The sequence below is a fragment of the Tripterygium wilfordii genome, chromosome 17 (assembly GCF_013401445.1).
Source record: "Tripterygium wilfordii isolate XIE 37 chromosome 17, ASM1340144v1, whole genome shotgun sequence".
NCBI classification, from domain to species: domain Eukaryota; kingdom Viridiplantae; phylum Streptophyta; class Magnoliopsida; order Celastrales; family Celastraceae; genus Tripterygium; species Tripterygium wilfordii.
The window spans coordinates 4,781,633-4,791,549 of record NC_052248.1 but is presented as its reverse complement, the minus strand read 5'-3'; positions in this window follow the sequence as shown (position 1 = coordinate 4,791,549).

Here is a 9,917-nt window from a genome sequence, read left to right as displayed (position 1 = left end):
AGTGTACTCAAATACAGAACGATTTCCTTATTGGAAATTTTGATAAATTTGAAACAGATATTGTTCATAATCCGGTGGTAAGAATCGCCCCATCATAAGTTGCTTCATTCTCCTCCGAGCTCACACTGGAGCTTTGCCTTGCCGTTGACTATTAAATTGCAACTGATCCCACCATACAGCCGCACTTCCCTTCAAGCGATACGCAACCATCTTCACCATTCGCTCTTTAGGAACCTCCATCATGTCAAAAAATTGTTCTACCTCAGATAACCAGTCAAGAAAATCTTCGATCTGTAAGCCTCCGTTAAAATTTGGAATTTCAGCCTTGTATTTATAATCGTCAAAGGGTTGTTGCCGACCTTGCTGAAACCCACCGAACCCTTCCTCTTCCTCGGAATCAGCAAGTGCGTGTAGTTGTTGGTGTTGTGCCAGTGCAGGTCGACCCAAATTCCTCCTGGCCTGGCCTAGCCTCTCCCACGCACGGCTGGGTTTTCTTGATGCACTGGCGCAGGTGCTTCAGTTGGCAGGGGTTGTGCTGGTTGTTGTCTAGCCAACAACTGAGCAAACATCTCCCTTATCTCTGTCACATGTCTCTATTGAGCTTCAATCGCAGCCCAAATAGCATTGTCTCCTCTCTCCGCTTCAGCGGGAACGTCATCTCTTCGTCTGTCGTTAGCAGCCATGGATCGAAGGTCAACTCCTTCGCCTCTAATACCAACTGAAGCAGGCGGTAACCACACGGGATTAATCCAACGATTAACCTCCAAAAAATCAAGAACACCAAGGGTGAGACATAGTCTCAAGACTCTTTGATAATATTTCAAAAGGAAAATAATAGTTGTCTGCGTGAGACTACAACTTGAGATTAAATACCAACCCCAAACCCTACACATACGAAAGACTAAAATACCCAACAATGAATTAAAACAAACTCTAACCCCTTCATAACCTGCATAGGAAATAACAAGACCCACTAACTTAAATAATACCAAACATAAATAGACAACTTTGTAGAACCACAAGTGACGCCCACGTCACTTATACAGACCCACGACCTAAAAACACTTGAGAGCCTGATAGACCCACGACCTGAGCAATTCCACCAGAACATGCTCATGGCCTAGGCAATGCCCACAAAATAGGCTCGCGGCCTATGCGACACTTAAATAAGCCAACAACGGGGGCACATGCTCATGGCCTGGGCAATGCCCACAAAATAGGCTCGCGGCCTAGGCGACACTTAAATAAGCCAACAACGTAAAAGTATATCAAGCCCATAGCCTAAGATATCCAGAAAGCTTGATAGGCCCACGACCTAATTCAACCCAATGACCGAGCCTGACTTGTCATCTCAGGTCAGCGTATCAGAATGCTAGTTGAGAGGACATAAGTTAACCTCGTACCTCCTCGAATATCCCGAATTGTCTTATCCCGGAAATCATGTCGTAATTCTTGAGCTACCTCTAATATAGCATGTAGCAACCCACGAGCCTCTAACTCTGGTTGAATCGTCACATGTGCCATCCCGTATGCCTCTCAAATGTACAAGGGGTTGAATATATGGAGGTATTGCATTGAAAGCATTCCCTCTCTAAGATTTCATTCTCTCTCTAAATTCTCAGCTCATTGACTGACTTGACTATCGGAGACTCATCGACAGGCACCACACTGATGTAAAGAACTATCACGACAATTGCTCTCCTCCCAAATTTTACAGGTTGCTGGTGGCCTCAATCGACATCACATTGATATTAGATTCCTACATCTACTATGAGCACTTTGCAATAAGTTAAATAATGTGTCTAAGAAACTCCAAAATCCAAGAACTTCAATCGGGACTTTAAGAGTGTGTTTGGATTGAGAGATTTGGAGGGAATGGAAGAGAAGGAAAAGAGAATTTCCTTCCAATTCTCTTGTTTGGATATAGTTTATAAAAAAAGTAAAGGGAGGGATTTGAAGAGAATTGAGAGGATTTTATATAACTTTTGCCAAAATACTTTCTTTCCAAAATAGGGTAATTTGAAGGGAAAGAAGGGCTAATTAAGTTATTTATAAATTAAAAACCTATTTTACCCTTATACATAATACTTTAATATAAAATTAAGGATAAATTAAACTAATTTTTTTTTATATCCAAACAGGAGAGAGACAAAAGTATTCTACCTTCTCTTCTTTTTTCTTCCCTTCCCTCATATCCCTCAATCCAAACACATTCTAAGGGTAAGTTTGAAATGAGGTTTTTGATAATAAAAAAAGAAAGAAAGTGGAATTTCATGTTGTAAATGAGGCAATAGGGTAGTGGATATTTAAATTCTGCTTTTTACAAGTTAATTTCTGCCATGGATGGATATTGGTGGTGATTGATGAATCGTTTGAGGTCATGGATAGTTCAATTAGGCAAGTAGTGTTTGATAGTGATTTTCATAAGTACCATGGCACTGTTGTGTATATAAATCAAGGAATTAACGAACTCACCTAAAATTTAGAATTTTCATGGAAAAAAAAAACCATGGTTTGTGGGCTTCGTGTGTCGCTAAAATCAGGCAACAAACTACAAAAACATTAGAGCCTAAAACAAGTTCATGGTATAAAAAGCCAACATGTTTTATTACTATGGGTTTAATAAATGGACACTATATATTATTATATTAGAGTTCAATTCTTGAAGTAACCAATTGGGCCCAAGTGTCGCCATGAGCAAATTGGAGGCCCATTGACCAAAGTAGTAGGCCTAAGCCCAATGAGACAAATTTGACACTAAATAGGATATTTTGAAAAAAAAATTAATTTATTTTAAAGGTGCAATGCATGTATTTACCAACTATATATGCTAAAGAGAATTTACATTCTAAATGACAGAATGAGACGACATTTAGTGAGTAATCTAACCTAGGAATTTCTCCAAACAATATGACAATTCCATAGAAGAATCAAGAATGTATAATCTTCTAGACAAAGTCATCAGTCAAAATTGTCTACCAAACGGACCCTATATGAGTTTTCGATCAATTGATAATTATATATCCTTTTTTTCCAACTTGAAGTTATTATATATTAAGCAGTTTTGGTTCATTTTGTAACGAAAGCATAGGGTGTGCGGAGTGGAAATGAAGAAAAATATATTAACAAGTAGTTTCTTTTCTTTTTTTTTCTTTACTTAATCATATATTTAAATTGTTTTGTTTTAGATTCCCCTAACTTTTATATTCCCCACAAACTTAACCTATTATTTTTGGATTTTGATATTCTCTACCCACTACTTTTGCCTACTAATTTTTTTAACAATTACTAGCTTTTTGTTGTTTATTATTAATTTTTATTTTATTTGAGGACTTTTATTATTAATTGCGATTTCAAAATCGAAACTATAAATTAGATATAACACATTTGGTGTAGTATTGAGCTACTTGTTTGAGGCTCTTTTTTTTTTATAAAAAAATGGACTTTTAAAATTTTAAAAGAATATGTATATATATATATACATAAATGGAATCAATTTCTTATAATATTTCAATTTTTGTTTCAATGTGTTTTTCTTTTTGAACCAAGGAAAAACAACCCCAATCCAAGATACCAAACTGGGCTGGATCCAACTCAAGCCCATCATAAACAACTCGAGCCCAAACCCATATTCCAACAGTTTATAAAGATTCTTGAAGACCAAATTAGTAAGAACCTGCTAGCCCATCCTGCCATAAAAATAATAATAAAAAAGAAACTCACTAATCAGCTTAAAAAGCTAATGCTTTCTTAAGAGATGACATAATTTGGCACTGTTCAAAAATTTACTTACCAGGATTAGAGAATCTGAATTGATACTCCAAACAGAATGTCACTGCTCATGAGAAGAAAAGTTAATAGATAGAGCAAAAATAGAATGAATAAATATCTACCTTAATAAATCCATATATGCAACCATCAATGTATGTGAGAGTACAATGCATATATATCTTACTACAACATTGCCCCAAGTCAAAAATCATATAAGTAAGGTTCTATATAGATTGGAATTTCCATGTGAAAACCCTACGACTTAGTAAGACGTGTTTTAAACGAGAACGAGAAAATCCGAACGCATGGAGCTAAAAACACACAATTATCTCAATAATAATGCAAAAAAAGAAGAAGAAGCAGACATCAAAAGGGGGCTACAAAGTTATATTGGAGCTCCCTTCACTCCAATACCAAAAAAGATGAAGATAGCCTCATCTCCCAGGTCATGCAAACCATTGATATGTGCAACTGATTCATATGGCACATCCAAAGGTATTCATGAACTAGCAGATGTGGCGCCCTACCTTCACTTCCTCTCAGACATGAAGCGAAGAGAGCTCCAATTCATTATTTTCTTTCTACCAGGCACATTGAATTGAATTGCTCCCACAAACACAAAAAGGAGAAAGAAAACTATATATGAATATATATTAAAAGCTAGCTAGTTTGAGACTTGTAGGACTTGTGAACGAGAGAGGATTCTTTATATAGACATGGACATGGAAATCTTACGTAACACATAAGTGGGGAACCAATGCTGTTTGGTATGTGATTGGTAATTAATCATTGAGTGGCGTGACGTGACACTAACTTATATATTTTTAAAATTCTGATTAATTAATGATTTTAAGTGAGAGATAGACATTTTATGGTCTTAAAACACCTCATCCCCATTAAAATCTAATTAATTAAACTATCATGTGTTTGGAACATAAATGTCGAATTAAAGCTACCTATTCTATTCTGTTACACTAATCAATTCATTTCTCTATGCCTCTTCCTTTTTATTTGTTTATATATATATAAGAATTCTTTCATGAGGTCCTAAACTGAGTTCCTAAAATGAGGTCATAACTTTTATGATTCATTTTTAAGGTCCAAAACATTTTTCAAAAATCTGAAAAAAAAAATATAGTTGTGTTTTGATCGGTTTTACAAACCCAACGGTATTTTTTTGTTCGAAACAATAATAAATACAACCTAAAATGTGTATGAAATGCTTTTGTTTTATATCCAACGATCCAAGATTATCATGCACTTTTCATATTGAATTTGATATTTGTTTCGGACAAAAAAATGCCGTTGGATTGATAAGATCTATCAAAATACAAATATATTTTTTTCAAAATTTTTACAAAATGTTTTGATCCCTAAAAGTTAGGACCTCATTTTAGGAACTCACTTTAAGACCTCATGAGATAATTCCTCTATATATATATATATAATAATGCTCTAATATTCTCCAAATTGATGTATATGTGGAGATATCTTAGAGATAGCTTTGATGCAGAATCCATTAAAGTGTTAGCCTAGCTAATTGCTTTACATAGTGGTCCACTACGCATATATATGATGTGCTCAACTAGTAAATAAAAAAAAGCTCTCTTTTTGTGACGAGGCTATGTTTACCATTGTTAATCTATGTATTAACATTAAAGATTTAAAATTTTAAAAAATAGTGGTGGAGTGTCGTTCTCTCTTCAGGAAGTCGTTTCTAGTTTAGAAAAAGAAAAGTGGATGGAGGCCATGGTTGCAGAGGTGGAGTTTCTACACAAGAATCACACATGGGAGTTAGAGAAACCTCCAAAGGGAAAGAAGTCGATTGGTTGTAAGTGGGTATACACACTACAACAGTGATGTTTTTCACGGCACTTTAAGCACCGGGAATAATCAAAAAGCGCAGTTAAAAGTATTTATCGACGCTTTGTTAAACGCCAAACAAGCGCCGTAAATATTCGTGTCGTTAATGATAGTACGACGCTTTTTCAAAACGTCGTTTTAATTATATCTAATATGGCGCTTTATAAACCACCATAAAAGAGAAATAAAGCGCCTTGATCTACGGAGTAGGATTGCCATTCTAAGAAGGATAAAACGCCGTCTATTTTTTAAGTTATGACGCTTATAAAGCATCATAAAAATATTGTTAATTTTTATTTTTTAAATTTTGTTTTATAACGACGATTAAAGCGTCGTTAAAATGTTAAATTATTTTATGAATTATTAATTTATTGGCGCTTGAGAAGCGTCGTGAACAAATTAGACCTGTAACAAAAAATAGCATATTAAATGGTTCCACAACTTGTAAGAATTCAATTCTTCATTTTGAATTTTGTAAGATATTGTCTGTGTATACAACTCACTCATTGACTTCTTTTTGTGACATTATTTTAGTAATGGGTTGTTCATTAATGACTTTGTGGTCAAGATACAGCTCTTGATGTCTTTGGTATTTCAATACTCTAGTAAATCTCACCCCAAAATTCATCAGCGTATTTTTCTTTGACACATAAAATTTAAAAAATACATGATAACTTTCAATTCTTTGACTGCTGGACGTACCTAGATTAATGAAATATGTCAGCAACTAATAATGTAAAAAGAGCAAAAAAATGTATGTAAGAAAGTTAAACTACCTACATAGAATGTATCATTAACATACGTAAGAATCCACTTGAAATGAATTGTCGTACATTGATTTTAACCATTCATTCATAGACAACCCATTATGCTCAATAACCTCAGCCCATTTAGTAGCAAACTCTTCTAGACCCTCTGAATTCCATATACAATTATGAAATCGTGAATAATAATCTCTCCATTTGATTGCATTTAACTTTTTTGAAAATTTATTTAGAAATATGTCACATGCAAAACCTATGCACACTTTTTGGAAAGAATTTAGCTATAGTTTACCCATTGCAGGATCTTGATAAGTGATAATCATTTTGGGTGGACCCATTGGCATAGTTGGTAAAAATTGGTTCAAAAGCCACTAGAACGACTCAGTCATCTCATCGCTTAAGAATGCACTAGCAAAGAGGGCAGTTTGATAATGAACGATTCATGTTATAAGTAGTATCAAACACTACTATGTTCTCAAAAGCTTGATATATTTTTCTGCATTCTACATCAGCCCAAAAGCAATGGGTGATCCTGTTTTTTGTGTCCATTTTGATCGCAAAAAGAATTCTGAATTTTATTTTTTTTAGCTTAAACATACTCATACAATATTTGTGCATCATGTCTAGCATATATTTTAATCTCATCCCAACGAGCATTGTTGAAATTTTTCTCTATATACTCAATAATTTTTATATCACCTACTCCTTCCTCCAGAATACTAATTTACTGATGAATTGACACATTTGATGCACTAAATTGTTGTGTCATTGCCCTCTTCGCAGAAGAGATTGGACGGTGATACCATAGCAAATGCATTTTTCTTGTTGTTGTAAGTACATTATTATGTCCTCTGCAAAATATTGACACAATAAAACTATTTTTTGCATCACACCTTGAAATTGCTATCTTAGCATCACACTCTTCTCTGGTAAGATCACTTTCCCTTATTTATAGTAAACAGATACATTCCTAACAATTTCATTACTCTTGTTTTTTCTAGTACTCCACATTTGAATACTAAACCCAACTTCCTGTACATATTCGTTGTAAAATTTTTTTGACTTCATCTAATGCATCAAATTCTTGTCCAATTTTTGGAATATATTCAAACCTTACTTGAGGAACATAAGTTAAATCATTAAACGATGACGAACCCATATCCGTTTGTGATTCTGCATTACAACTCATACTAATGCCATCCATTACAGAAAATTTTTTTTCCTATAAATGACAAACAACAAGTAGCACAATATCTAAGCAAAACAAAAATAGTCCCCAATAAATCCATAATTACAGCTCCAATAACAATGTCCACTCTAATTTCATAAAGTAAAAAAAAAAACACTATAAACTTAAATCCCCAATATGAATACCGACATAAATCACAATATAAATTGATTATTCGTCTATGGTGGCTGGGTCTTCCGGCTAGAGAAACAAGAGAGGGATTGAGATGCAGTTCGTGAAAAAGAAAGACTGCGGAGAGGGATGGGTTAATTTGAGAGAGAAGGAGAGGAATCCGTGCGCTCGGGGTTCTATTTTTTGGAAACTGATCTGATCCGATGATTAAGTACAACGGTTTGTGCATGTTGTTCTTATTTTATGTCCGTATTATGTGTCCTTACTGGAGAAAAGTTGTATACACGTATGGCTAGTAAATTACAAACTATTTAAACAATTATAAATGGAAACTAATTATATAACAAAAAATATTGATGTGTTTATCACAATATATGCCCAACCAAATAAGTCAATACCTATGTGTATTTTTTATTGGTGTAATACTTTTAATAATGTTGTTATTGGTTTATAAACCTTGCACGAGTGGTGATTCATTGATAATTATCTTTTAATCTAATAAATATAATAATTTAAGATAATTATTATAGTGCGGGTCTAGTGTCTTCTTCATAATAATTTTATTTTTGAAAATTCTAATAAAAATTACGTTATTCTAGATATTTGTAAGAATTAAATTTTAAATTATTTTAAATTAGAAAATCAAGATAAATAAGGAAATAAGTCATTAAATAATTTTGATACAACTAAAATTGTGTTTTAATTAAATTATAATTCTAACTCTTCTCATAAGTTAGACTTATAATATTTAATTAATTATTTTTTATTAAATTGGAGACACATGTCAACCAATGAAGTACTCAAAAAGTTCGTTAAAATACCCATTGTGTATTTTAATTTTTGTCCCATCCCCGTACCCGACGGAGCGGGTAATCCCCGCCTATTTACCCGTCCTGCCACCTTGAACAGTAAATATAAAAATTGATAAATTGAAAAAAAATTTAAACCTATGACTTTGACAAATCAAGTTTTACAGTAACAATCATACAAAAAAGGACAAGATTAGATAAGGTGAGGTGAATTAGATATTTTATTATAACTAATATATATAAATAAGTTATAAATATTATATGTAGTATATATGTAATTAATAATATACGGGTACGGGGCGGGTTGGATTTCGATAAACCCATCCCCGTACCCGCCCCGGTTATTTTTCCCATAAAAATACTCATACCTGTACCTGATCCGTTAATTAACGGGGCGTACCCGTCTGAATTGGGATGGGTTATGCGGGAACCTGATGGATACGGATACTTTTGACATCCCTAACACCTATATTAAGGGCTTCCAATTTTAAAGGGTAATTAGGCGTGAGCCCATACAATGAAACTGTTATATCAAATAGTTTGATATTTAATTATCTATAATTGAAAAGAATATTAAGTAACGACTTGTACAACAAAATATTTTAAAACAACAATTATATATATATATATATATAGATATGGAAGTGTCAACTGTCAAACAAATAGCTAATGGGATCTATCACAAGATTTATGTATAATGTGTAGAATAATAATTGTCTAATAATGCATGTAGTTCCAACCTCATTAGCTTATAGTGGATGGTGGGTCATTTGTCACAATCGGAGTGTGTGTATATATATATATCCCTTATCGATATATAAAATATACATGAAGTGTGTACCACTAATTGATTTAGAATCTTTTCTTCCTTAATTTGATTAATCAAATGTAAAAGTACAATATATTGTAATTAATTAATTGAATTAACTTACTAATTATATGTTGGTATGGTCAAAAGTTAATTCACCCAAGTATATGATGATATATTTAGAATTTGTATATTTATTCACATCTTTTTTCTATACTAATATTTGCCTTAATTTCAATCAAAGTTTGATAAAATTATTTTCTTCTATTATCAACAAAAATTTGGTATTCCTTATGATATCATAAATATTTACCATCTGAAAAATAAAAGAAAAAAAACAAAGTCTTTGTCTAAAGAAATGCGATGAGAAATGACATGTGTATGTATAGAACCTTTCAATATGAGGCAGTGCTTTTTCAACTCTCAACACACACATATATATATATATTATGTGCCATACTTTGCATTACCTTGTAATTTATTTACACTATGTCTTACTTTATTTAGTAGTTGATTCAGACATCATAAAATTTTTACTTTGG